This window comes from Podarcis vaucheri (assembly GCF_965113315.1).
Source record: "Podarcis vaucheri genome assembly, chromosome: 3".
Lineage (NCBI taxonomy): Eukaryota > Metazoa > Chordata > Lepidosauria > Squamata > Lacertidae > Podarcis > Podarcis vaucheri.
In genome coordinates, this window is record NC_138761.1 from 54,076,524 (window position 1) to 54,089,932 (window position 13,409).

Consider the following 13,409-nt stretch of genomic DNA (forward strand, 5'->3'; position numbering starts at 1 on the left):
TCTCTGTAGACTTTATTGTTCCTGTACTACATGGAATGCTGATGGAAAGAGTCCTTCAGTCTGGGCTCTGTTGTAGGATGCTGGCAGCTGATCAAGTGAGGAGGAGAAGGTGCAAACACTTAAAGTTATGGGAGCAGGTGATCTGGAAGCACTGATAGTTAAGTCATGCAGGGTGAGTCCAGAAGAAACTAGATGGGTGTTTCTGGAGCTATATTCTGGAGCCAGGGAAGTCAATAATGCCTCTTATGCATTTGTTTAGCAGCCTCTGAATGGCTCACCACAAGGAACGGCTCTGCATAGATAGGAGTCATCTAGTTAAGAGTCCTAGCTAAACTTAAGATGATTTAGCAAGCACTAGTGTGCAACCTCCATGCCCTCACCCACAATGGAAACAGCAAAGTACATACACTACTAAAGCAATTGGACTAGCAGATGAGTGCCTTGTAAAATTGAAGGCATCTTCAGAAAACAGGCAAGATCAGTAATTTGTTTGTTTAAAAGGGGAATGAAGGTCCCATTAGCAGGGCTCCTCTGATTCCAGCCAATACACATAATTTTGATCTACTTCTCTCTCTCTCTCTCTCTCTCTCTCTCTCTCTCTCTCTCTGTGTGTGTGTGTGTGTGTATTACACACAGTTATTAAGAATTGCTACTATTTCCAATTTATCATTATTTTCAGATCATTCAGGGAGGGTAGGAGAGACATGAACCTTAAAAGCTTCCTTGGGAGCTTAAGGGCATCAACTTTCTGAAAGATATGGCTGCACAGAATTTGAGACCTTTTTTTTTTTTTTTTTGCCAAAGCACAGGACCAGAATTGAACACTTGTACTTAAGAAGGTTAAAGAACTGGCAGCAGTAGAAATTTACCCTGCTGATTTATCTTCAAAGCAGGTATAGTCCAGACAGCTGCAATATGAGTTTCCTTATAAATCCACAGCATAACCTTAATTCTGACCTCTGTGGGTGGGCAAAAGAGATTGGCATTTAATTCCTTACACCGTTTTCCCTTTATATTTTGTTATGGGCTTCTGCTTTTGCTTTTCAACAAAACCAGTGCATGTAATATGTCAGAAGTAGGCAGCCTTCACTAGTCTGGTTTATTTTGGGAGCAAAGCGAGAGTCATGATAAAGGGATGATGACTCAAATTTGCTGCTTTTCTTTTCTTTTTTGGGAAGACATTGATTCTCCTTCTAAAAAGCTTCCATTCCAAATTGCCTCTCTTTTTCAAATATAAACTCTGTGTATGCACACTTTACCTCCGAGTATATGACAACACAGTGCTTGTTTATAATGGTGGGTGTCAATTAGCAGGCTGCTCATAAATTACTGAGGAAACTCTTGTCTATTGTCTATGCCAGTCCGCAAGCCCTGAACCTTTGAAGCACTATGAGTGGAAGGGATGCAGCCCAAGTTCAAGCCCTTGTACTTCTCTATCCTGCATATCCCAGAGCAAGCTCCAGGCAAATCCTGTCCAATTAAGCTTAGTGGGATTTATATCCATGTAAGGGTGAGCTATGCTTTAGCTGTAATTTCTGGATATAAATATCCAAATATATATATGGGGGTGGGATTGCATTTTCTACATTTCCCCACAACATTAATTTAATGTCTAAATATATGCTTAGACCAGTGTTTCCCAACCTTTTTTGGCCAAAGGCACACTTGTTTCATGAAAAAAATCTCGAGGCACACCACCATGCCAGATGGGGAAAGGTCACTTTTTACTTATGTAAAAAAAAATAAAAAAATAGTAACAGCATAGAAGGTAATGGTTAGGCTAGCATCCCTCTTCCAAATATGCTAGGTTTTTATTTGCAGGGACTGTTCTACATGGGAAAGCATTCAGCACTGTCATTCTCCCATCTGCCATCTGAATTGGTACTATTCTGGGTCAACTTACTCTGCTGCATGTGTAGATGAAAATGGCACCAAGTGTGTGGGAGAATTAATTTCTTCGCTGCCTGGGAGTAAGGGGGGTGGGAATCAGTGAATGGCAGGGACTTGGTTAAGTAGATCCAGTATGTGGTATCCAGTGGGGAGGTTGAAAAGCTGGGTTAATAATGAGCCTGCATTGAGGATTTGTCTTACCTTTTTTATGGCTTCATAGCAGGGTGTTGCTTATCACAGTGTTGTTTTAATAGGAGACACATTGCCCTGGGATCTTGCCACTGCTATACAGCTAGGAACCTGATATTATTGGTAAGGGCCTCTGTTTGCTTAGGCATTTTAATGCTTTTTTAAAAAATGAGTAAACATTCGTGTTTCAGCAGCAGCTGGTGAGACAGGAGACGAGAAATTTAAACAGAGTGGGTTCTAGGCAGTGCCCCCCCTTCACCTGGAAAAGGCAGGAAGAACTCTTTTGGGCTGCCTCCAAATTCTAATTTTCTTGAGTGCCACCTAAAGGAGAACCATGAGTGGGTTAGGATGGCGGGCCAGACCTCGCCACCCTTTGGTGCCAGCCGTGATCTGGACAACTCAAGCCGTTGCCTCTGACTGAACCCGTTATGATTCTGCTCACAACCCCCCATCCCTTGGCGGGCCAGCGGGGTGGGGGGTGGGAAGGGGAGATAATATAGTGAAAGGGAAGCAATAGGGGCTAGAAACTGTGGTAGCAGCATTTCCGGCTGAAGCGCGAGATAGAAAATGTTATCAATTGCTTCTTCTTGTACAACTGCAGCCAGATCCTACCCGTATTTACTCTGGAGTAAGCCCTAGTTTGTTCACGGGGTTTTGCTCCCGCGTAAGTGTGCACGAGGGATGGCAACCTTAAATATCGGGGAGATGCAGGAGTCGCCTGCGCTGCTGTAATTCCCCCGCCTTCATCCCTAGGCGAGAGGCACAGAGTTCTGTTCCGCCCGGGCGCTGCCTCTTTAAACGAGCGCGTGGTTGAAGAAGGCGCTTGCCCAGCTCCCCTCTGAGCCTCGGAGGGCGGGTTTGAGCACGCGCAATGCACCGCCCTCCCGCCCTGCGCCGCCGTCGTCTCGCGCTCCTCCCTTTTGCGCGCACTGCCCCGCCGCCGCCCCATTGGCCGGGTCCTGTCAGCTGATCCTGTGTTATTTCCTGTGTGTGTGTGTGAGGGGAGAATGGAGAGAGAAACCTCGGCACCACCACCGCGGAGCCGCCCCCGGCTCGACGCGGATCCTCGCCGCCGCCGCCCCGCCTCTCGCCGCCCGACTCGCCCGCCTCCCTCTCACGGCACACCAGGCAACGTCTCGCGGCACACTAGTGTGCCGCGGAACACCGGTTGGGAAACACTGGCTTAGACCAGGGATGGGGAAACCTGCAGTCTTCAAGATGTTGTTGAGCTCCCATCATCCCTCTGTCTTGGCCATGCTGGCTGCAGCTAGTGGGATTTGCAATCTAACAACCTCTGGAGGGTCACAGTTTTCTGCACTCCTGCTTTAAACAATGCCTCCTTAATTACTAATTAATAGTACCTTAAAAAGTAAAGGTAAAGGACCCCTGACAGTTAAGTCCAGTCGCAAACGACTCTGGGGTTGCGGTGCTCATCTCGCTTTACTGGCTGAGGGAGCCGACGTTTGTCTGCAGACAGTTTTTCCGGGTCATGTGGCCAGCATGACTAAGCTGCTTCTGGCAAAACCAGAGCAGCGCATGGAAATGACGTTTACCTTCCCGCCGGAGTAGTACCTATTTATCTACTTGCACTTTGATGTGCTTTCAAACTGCTAGGTGGGCAGGAGCTGGGACTGAACAAACCGCTGACCTTCTGATCAGCAAGCCCAAGGCTCAGTGGTTTACACCACAGCACCACCTGCGTCCCTAATAGTACCTTATTCCAGATTAATAGATTAAGAATTCCATTTATTATTTTATCGTTGAATTTATAAATGTGGACAGGCCTGGGATCCTATTCAAATGTCAGTCTTTAATAGATCTCAGAAAGAAATGGTAGCCATGAACCCATGAGCACTGCTGAAACTCATCACACTAATGTGACCAGAATCAACACCTTCCTTCTTTGTTAAGTTTCTGGAACCTTGTCCTGTCACAAGACATCATGTCATTTCCTCCCAGACACCGGCACTTGTACAGAACAACATACCACTCTAGAAATATTTCTGATACCAGAAGAACATATGCTTTGGCGTATAAGCCAACACACTGTGCCTATTTCTTTCATTCATTTCATGTTTATGGAAGGGCCTGCAATTTACAAACTGGATCTGGTATTCAGAGACTTTGGTTCTGCCACCCATGATAGAGTGAAGATAAAATTTGTACACCCCCCTCCACACCCCATGCATTGGTGAGAAGCACAGAGTGATGTGGATGACTGCTTTAGGTCAATACTGCCTAGTTTCTAGCAGTCAGGAAAACCACTAAATAATACCACAGAGTGCAATCTGTTTGAATATTTGTCAGCTTAAGTTTTCCCATCGTATAACACACAAAAAGTATGAGCTGTCAAGGAAATCTACTGACTGGAAATATGCTTCATTACACTTGGAAGATCATCCTTGGGCATGCATAAGCCTGCATTAGAAGCAAAAGAACAGCTATTCGTGTAGACATTTAAGTTTTAATAATATATGCTAGTAAAGCAAGGCTAGTTCAAATGGTTTTTAGAAAGCTAATTCTTCTGATCTCTTCATGAGAATATTTAAAAGTCATAATATTGTATTATACTTCCCCTGCCTTCTTTGGGTAAAATCTGCAAAATATTTATAATGCCCAAGAAAGACACTCATATTGGATGCAACTTACTAACAATGCTGGAATTGCAGTTCCAAGTCATTCAGAGGGAAGCATTGTATCGGAAAATATTAATAAAGATGAGTGAAGAGTGAATACAGCAGCTGATGCAGAATGGTGGCCTTTGGAGGCAAAAAGTCAATGAATGTTATACTAAAGAGGAAGGCACGAACTATGCAAGTCTCTCTGGATTCATGTTACTAAAGCCAAACAAAGAGTCATAATTTCCTGACCACTCAAGACCAAGATATTTCAAGACCGTTCATCAAGATCGTTCATGTTACTAAAAGCAGAAACTAGGATTGCCACTTTCTCCCTTTGAATTTGTGTGTCTTTAAAAGGTTGTGTGACAGACAGAAATTCAACTGGATCTTTCTCCACCATTTTATCTTTATAGCTGGGGGGGGGGATGAAATCTGTTGCAGAAAGTGGGTGAAGCATTGCTCTTGGGGTTTATTTATTTTATTAACTGCATTTATCTACCACTTTTTTGGGCTAAAACACCCAGAGCAATTTACAATTACAATTTGCACAGGCTCCCTGGGCACGGCCTCTTTGGCTTTGTGGCAAAGTAATAAGATGACATGGACCAGAACGCTGCTGCCCATCACTGCCACAGGAGGAGGTCCAACAGATGGCATCTTGCCATGCCCGCCCCCTCAAACCTGGAGATGATCCTGAGTCTCCTACTGAATGAATCACTTTGCTCATTTCTGTAAATCAAAATGTTTCTTTCAAGAAACAGATTTAAAATGTACTGACAGAAGAGCAGAATCTATGTGAAGACACATGCATAAAAGAGAAAGGACTTAAATCCTTTTAAGGGCATTTAAAAAATAAAATTAAAGTGGTAATATATGGAGACCAAGGTCACGGCTCCCAGGGTAATAATTTTGTGGGACAGAAAACACAGCATCAGAATCCCATGATCACACAGTTTTCCTGTACAGTTTAATTGCTTTTCAATGTAAATGAGCCGGGGGGGGGGAGAGAGATAATGATTACACATCCATAAAAAGAAACAGCTACGCTTCCGTGAAGTTCTGCTATCTTTGTACTGAGAACGACAATTTTAAATTTCAAAGAACCTATCATATAAACTGCAAGCCACTTAATGGTTAGTCTAAAAGAATTTTGAGAGAACTACATAAAAGTCAAGGGAAATGAAGAAAGAGCCGGGGGAAATAGACTAATACGGTTTCATAGTGGCCAACCAGAAGCCTATCAGAAGCCCATAAAGGTAACAGCCTACTTCAGTGATCCCGATTCCCATTTCAGAGGCAGAGCTCAGTTCAGATACAGTATCTGCATACTATGAAATCAACAGATTAATTTTCAGGAGAAGCTGGATCAAGCCCAATGATGGTGCCTTGTGTTTCATTTTAGTATGCATGGGTGAACATTATCCTTGAAGCTTGAGGTTCTAAAGGAGAATACCATTTGAGAGCATTTGAGTAAAAATAAAAGGAGAGGTAACTAATAGCCATATCCTTACAGGAGTCTGCTACAACTGGCAAACCAGGCAACCAAGACTTAGATGATGCCATCCATGATTAGATTAAAAATTTTTCAAAGAGAGACACAGTGGTAATGAGAGGCTTCAGTTCAACTTCCTCAGGCTTGCAAGAGATGTTTACAAAAATAACAAAAAAAAGTTTATTTGGCTATGTCTGGAACAAGAGGAAGAAATGAACAGGTAAGTTTTGCTGAAAAGAGAACATGGATAAATGTTAGAGGGTGATGTACAGAATGCTGCTTAACACCTCTGCTTTCTCCCACAAGGAAAACTGTGCTGAGCCTGGCAAAAAGAGACTGAACACCAAAAGGAAGCAGCCCAAATTAGGTAAAGAGGGGTCATAGGAGTACTTAGCCACTCTAACTTAATTCAAGCTTCATGGTCTGGTGAATCAAAGAATCATAAAATTGTAGAGTTGGAATGGATCCCAAAGCTCATCCAGTTTAACATACTGCAATGCCGGAATCTCAACCAAAGTATCCATAACAGCTATTTTACTTTTCAGAAACTCCCATTCATCTTGGACTCCCTTCCTTTTGAGTATTTCTCACCATCCAGTGGTTCCTTAAGCTTTTTGAAATCAGCTTTCCTAAAATCTGGAGTGCACTCAACTTTCCCTTGGCTCTGTATCATGAAACTCAAAATGACATCACTTCCTCCCAAGGTTGTCAGTATTTCCACTTTGTCAATCAGTTCTTCCCTGTTGGTGAGGACCAAGTCCAAGATAGATGATCACCTTGTTGCTTCTTCCAACTTTTGGGAAATGAAACTGTCAGTAAGACAAGTGAGGAATTTGCTGGAACTTACATTCTTGGCAGAGTTTGAGTTCCAACAGATAGCAGGGTAGTTGAAGTCTTTCATGACTGCTATTGCTCTCCTTTTTGAATGTTTGGTAATTGCATCCTAGGGTACAAAAGCGACTTGCAGGTGTGATTTCAGGGTCTCTTCTATAAATTTTGAAGAATAGGTGAACTGCCACAATATGAAGTGCCATATAGATTGGCAAATGCCATCCCCATCTTCAAAATGGGGGAAGGAGAAGATCCAGGAAACTACAGACTGGTTAACTTGACAATTATAATTGGAAAGGTTCTAGGGTAGATTCTTCAGCAGTCAGCCTGGGAGCCTTTAGAAGAACCCCCACTGTGCAGTTATGAAACCAGCATAGGTTTCATAAGAAAATGTCATGACAGACTAAAATTTTCTCCCTTTTTAGAGTGACTAGTCTGGCAGATCAGTGGCAGATTCTTGATGATCTGGGGTGGTTGGTCATATGAGACCCCACTTTCAACACTATTTGTGCCTATCTCAGGAGAACCTGGCTATCTGTTAGCATCTTTCCAAATGGTAAGGAAGGCTTTTACCACAAGTCAGTTGCATTTGTGTGGCAAAATGTATTCACCTGATCCCTCTGAGCAAGCTGTGCTCCAAGCTCAACTGAGTGCAAGATGTAATACTGAATTTAAAGAAGTCTACTGTTGTTTGAGAGCAGAGAAAAGGCAAGAAAGTGAAAAGCGTGTTCATCAACGGGGAAAAAATGTTGTTTTACCACACAGATAATAGTTCCCAGAACTTATTTTATTTGGAATTTACTATATCCAATTTTTACCTGACAAAAATTGATGCCTAACTGGTATATTAAATATTTTTTATGCCACAGAAGGAGTAATTAAATTTTTCTTAAAATTACCATTACAAATGAGCAAGAGCTGTATACGTTTGAAACTCATTTTATACTGTGAATTACGAATCAGGACTAGGCATCAATTATATTCTCCTTGATTCCTTCCAATCCTATTATCTAATCAGTGTAGCATCCACAGGACTTTATAATTGATCTTCTGGAAGAATAATATTTCTGTAATTGTATTACTATAGAGCACGATGTGATATCGTTGTATAGAGGTACTTTCTTATTAAAATCTAACACTAAAACAGGGCAAACCGAAGCCAAAACCAAAACACCACCACCTTTGACAAGAAGTATTCATTTCTTCATCTAATTACCGGTAACTGTTTAGGTAGGGGTACTAAGTCCAGAGAAATTCTAAGATGTTGTTTGTATCCATCTGTCTCAGGACACAGTGGAGGAGTGCGCCTTTGCAGGTGAAGTCAAACTGTTGGAAGGTTGCAGTGCCTGCTGTGGCTGTAGAGAATGATACAAGACAGACATGGGGCAGAAATATGGCATCCAATTGTACTGCTGCAGATGCACCACAACGTTTCTGTTGGATATTGCAGAGTATACGCAGACTTTCTGGAAGTATCTGGTTGCAAGCTGACAGGATGACCAGGAACAAAATGCTGCTCACTAGTAACTTGGTTACTTAGAGGTTTATTATTTACAGCAGACTCACAAGTTGCTATATACAAGATACAGACACGGATATTAACTCTCTCTCTGAACTCAAACTTCAGCTAACTCCAACAGACCAACCAACCACACAGAAGCCATGAGTCATCCTGCCTATATGGGTGACCACAACCAATAGCAGAGTCATTTCCAAGGTTCAAATATCATCTGGCAGAAAACTCCTCTGCTCAGACTTTCTGGCCTTTGGCCAACTCACTAATTGTTTCTGTGAGAAAGCTGGATCAAAGCACGTAGCAAAATCCCAACAGTTTCTTTTCTCTGTGCTCCTCCCAGCAGCCATTCCTCCTCTGGTCACTGCAGTGGATACATGATCTGACTGTCTGTCTCCAGACACTGTGGTCATCTGCAAGGGATTCCCACACTGTGGAGTTGATGTCAATCTTTGCAACAAAAAGTGGGTCTGCCAATGGACCTGGTGCCTGAAGCCAGCTCCCTGTAGAGCATGTCCTTTGGGGATCCTGCCATCTTCCATTCTGTGGACATGACGAAGCCAGCATAGAGACTAAGACAGGCGTGTGCTGGGAATATGAGCTTGGGAGAGCACATATTTGTTTGAAACTCTGTCCTGCAATGTGATACCCAAAATCTTCCTGAAACAGCACATGTAGAAGGCATTGAGGCATCATTCTTGACAGTTGTAAGTTGCTCACGACTCACTTCCATAGAGCAGCATGTGCAACATGGTAGACCTTCACCTTGGTATTGGTTGTTAGCATCACATTCTCCCATACCTCTTTGGAGAGGTGACCCATAACTGTAGCTGACTTGCCAATACACTTATCCAGCTCAGCCGTGATGGAGAGGCTACTGGTTATAGTAGAACTCACAGAGACAAAATTGTCTATCACCTCAAGCTTGTGGTCACCAATGATGGCATTGAGCAATGGTGACATCCTGACCCAGGTCGTTGGTCTTTGTCAGGCTGATAGTAAGGCCAAACTTCCTGAAGGCTTGGGCAAAATGGTTGGTGAGTCTCTGTAAAGCTTCCTCAGAGTGTGCTGTCAAGGCTGCATCATCTGAAAGCAACGTTTCTCAGATAAGAACCTGGTACACTTTTGTCTTGGTGTGGAGACCAAGGTTGAACCAGGTTGAACAGATCGCAGTCACTCCTTGAATGAACGTACACAGCATCTTCACTCAAACTAAAGGCATAGGAGAGTAACCAGAAGAAGAATACACCAAAGAGATTTGGGGTGAGAACACAGTCTGCTTCACATGACTCTTTATAGGGAAGGCATCGGAGGATGAGCTTTCATATTCAACAGGTAATGTTGATGGGTAGACTTAAGTGCTCTTAGTATGATTGAGCAATAGCTCTGTGTAGGAACAGGTCTTTAATTAGTTGCCAGTGTAGTATAGTGTAGTGGTTAAAGCATGTCAAATTAGGACCTGGGAGGCGAGGATTCAAATCCTCACTCAGCCATGAAGCTCACTTTGTACAAAAGTGATTATGACAACAGCCTAAAATTAAGGCCCATGTTGATTTTTCCAAAAGGGGCCCCTTCCCCTGTTGAGGAGTAATGGTAATTAACAAGAGTTTAACTTTCTTTCCTTATCTGTATTCTATGGCCCTGTAAATCTGCAGAGCGCAGGGGAAAGAGACAGCCAGATGTGAACCTCTTTTCCAAGAGACTCATATTTTTGTCATCAACACAGCATAATCCCTACATTTAATTAACTCCTTCATTCTCTTCTGATAAACTATGAATTTTTATTAGATAATAATCTCCTGTACTTTATGAAAGTCACACACCTATTAGCATTATCCCCTCTTGTCTTTGTTCTGTTTTGATACTTTTAAAAGTATGTGTGTTAGCATGCAAGTGTCTTGTTTTGCCATCATCCTCAGAATATTTCTTGGACTACCTTTACAAGATAAAGATCAAAGAATGATATGCTGAGCAAAGTATATTCAGTTCCTTTGTTTTCAACACATTAAAGTTTGATGTGGTATTTATTCTATATCTACAATGAGAAATTAACGTCTCAACATATTTATTTACAACTGGCACTGAAGTTATTTCTTTATAAAAGGGACTTTATTAATTTGGTTAGGAAGGGTAATGGGCATTTTATGGGTCTAAACCCAATGCTGTCCATTACCCCATAACTTCTTGGGATTCCTTAGACTCCTGTGCTTACAACTGGAGACATTGAACAATGTCTGTTACTACCAGAGACTACCTACATTATGAATTTCAGACATCCTCCCAAGCTGGGTTATTGATCTTATTCATGTTTACTCAAAAGTAAGCTTCAGTGACTTCAATGAGACTTACTTATGGGTAAGTGGGTACAGGACTCCAGCATGTAACTTTATTTCCCTGGAAATAATCACAAGCAATTTGAAGCCACTTTCTGATTGCTAAGTAGCCAGAAGCTGTCAGCTCCCCAGTTAACTTAAATTCTATAATCTTATTACTCTTTTTACTCTTTAAGCTCCATGGAGCTAGTCTTAACCCTAGAAAGCATTTCATTTTTAATAGTGAAAACCCCTACGGAAGCTCTGTGCTTCGATAACAACTGAAGCCATTCCATGTGCTAATTCTTTTTGAGGGAAGATTATAAATACCATAGAAGAAACCACCGCATAAAACTATCCTGATCTTAAATAAGATGGTATAGGAAGAAAACCACATTAAGTCCCAAAAGGTTTGTGAAATTTTGGGACATAGACTAATGTCCCAAAACAGAAACTATCATTTTATTAATAGCTGTAACATGCAATCTCTCTCTCTCGCTCCCTCTCTCCCTCTGTATTTTAGAGATCGGCATCATATACTGGTACATGACAATTGCTAGGGTATGTTGTATATGTTTGAGAAAACCATTACAACACTTTGAAGCTACTTCTGTTAATGGAAAACCTATTAGTGCTGGTGTTCTTCCATTAACAGGGTAAAGCCCAGTTCAGACATAAGAAGATACGATGGCATCCCACTTTATGAACAAGAAATGGGAAGCCTCAGGTTTGCCCTTCCCCATTTACTTCTTGTAACCACAAAGAGGAAGTCAGAAATGTTTGCTTCCAATTTTGCACAACTATAGTTCTCTTCAATACCCAAACTTGGAAACCTATGCAGTGGCGTAGCGTGGGTTGTCAGCACCCGGGGCAAGGCAAGTAATTTGCGCCCCCTAACCCGTGGATTTTAGAGAGCTGCCAGTGCGAGCGGCCCCCCCCCATATGTTGCACCCGGTGCGGCCGGCCCCCCCTGCACCCCCCCAAGCTACGCCACTGAAACTATGGTTTGTTTGGTTAGCGAGAATAGGTCAGGATCAAACAGTGGTTTTTAATAGTAGCTTTTTCTGGAATTTTGTTTAAATAACAGGTTTATCAAAAATAACTTCAGAGAAAACAAGAAAAAATGAAACTGGTGACCCTTTGAAAACCAAGGTACAAATGTTTTTGTATGGTTCATTTAACTAGAAAATAATCCATGTAACAGAAAATGAAGTACTTTATCAGATTTGCATTTAAATAATAGGCATTAAGCAATTAATATACTGGTGAGGTGTTTTTTTTTAAAAAAAAAAACTATAATCATAACTGAGCACTTGATTGCAAACCACAATAACATCTTTTTTAAAAGAGTGCTGTGAGGTACGTAAATGTGCTGTTTAAAATGCATGTATCTATTATTTGGCGTTTGTAATAAGATATGGATTGCAACTGTATAATTGACTGACATTCAATTAGAATGCTTAAAATTAAGTGAAGCTGGTTGTTTACTGAACTGTTTCATTTCAGTGAGTTTTTCTTGGCAAATCATCAGTTTGTTGCAACAGTACACTATGGGACCATAGAGTCATAAGCAGAGAAGGACAGTCAAGGGACTATCTATTCCTTGGTTCTGCTCTCTTGGGTGATGCATAGTCATGTGGTGTGACTAGACTCAGCAAAACAAAACAAAAAATATTGAACGAGAGGTTAGATAGAATTTGTATAAAGATCTCCACATAATAAAAGGTTAGGTCAGCTGCTAATGTAAGTGCTCCTAGGTTTCCATTAGTCATGTTTATTTAGGCCCTACTGCACCTCCGGTCTCTTCTCACGGATGTCATCTTTGGGCTCCAGGGAGGCAGTGGCGGAGCTTCATGCTCCAGCACCGGGGGGGGGGCAGAGAGCAGGCAGTGGCAGGGCTGGCGTGTGTCCTGGGGGCATGGCGCACCGCCCATAGGGGCGGGGCGCCTGTCCTGGGGACGTGGTGCCCAGCACAGATGGGGGGCAGCCGCAATGGCACCCTGCCGGGATCGCGCTGCTGGGGGTGGTGCGCTCCCCCCGCACGCCTTTTCCTCTGCCAGTGCAGGGAGGGTCTCCTCATAAGCCACAAGGACACTCCAGCTCTCCCTCACCATTTCCGGGTTTGAATTGATTTATTTAATTATTTCCTGGTGCTGCACATATACATGGTCGTGCACAAGTCAATCATGCATAAGTACTTTAGATCTAGGTATCTTAACTTAAGTGTTTGTTAAAGCTAGAGCTGCAGTCATAGAAATGATTACAGTGGTGCCTCGCAAGACGAAATTAATTGGTTCCGCAAGTTTTTTCTTCTTGCGAGTTTTTCGTCTTGCGAAGCACGGTTTCCCATAGGAATGCATTGAAAATCAATTAATGCATTCGTAGGGAAACCGCTTGCCAGGCTGGCGGTGCGGAGAAGGGCTTTTCTCCGCACCGCAAGCCTTCAGGACAGGTACGGGAACAGAGGGGAAGGCGCGCAGCGCTTCTCCTCTGTTCCCGGGGCTTGCGTGGGAGGAGGGTTTTTCCTCCCCACCGCCAACATGCAGAACAGCATTCTGAAT

At 42.7% G+C, this 13,409-nt stretch overlaps 1 protein-coding gene and 1 long non-coding RNA gene across 3 annotated transcripts in view; one reads left to right on the forward strand and one right to left on the reverse strand.

Annotated features, from left to right (window-relative positions):
* Nucleotides 1-13,409, reverse strand: part of PACRG (parkin coregulated) — a 233,009-nt gene that overhangs the window by 10,265 nt on the left and 209,335 nt on the right. The window lies entirely within an intron of this gene.
* LOC309528150 overlaps nucleotides 7,476-13,409 on the forward strand; it is a 34,469-nt gene continuing 28,535 nt past the window's right edge. Inside the window, exons 1-2 of the long non-coding RNA XR_014217572.1 lie at nucleotides 7,476-7,579; nucleotides 8,311-9,871. This is a non-coding gene — a long non-coding RNA (uncharacterized lncRNA). The remainder of the gene's footprint in view (nucleotides 7,580-8,310; nucleotides 9,872-13,409) is intronic.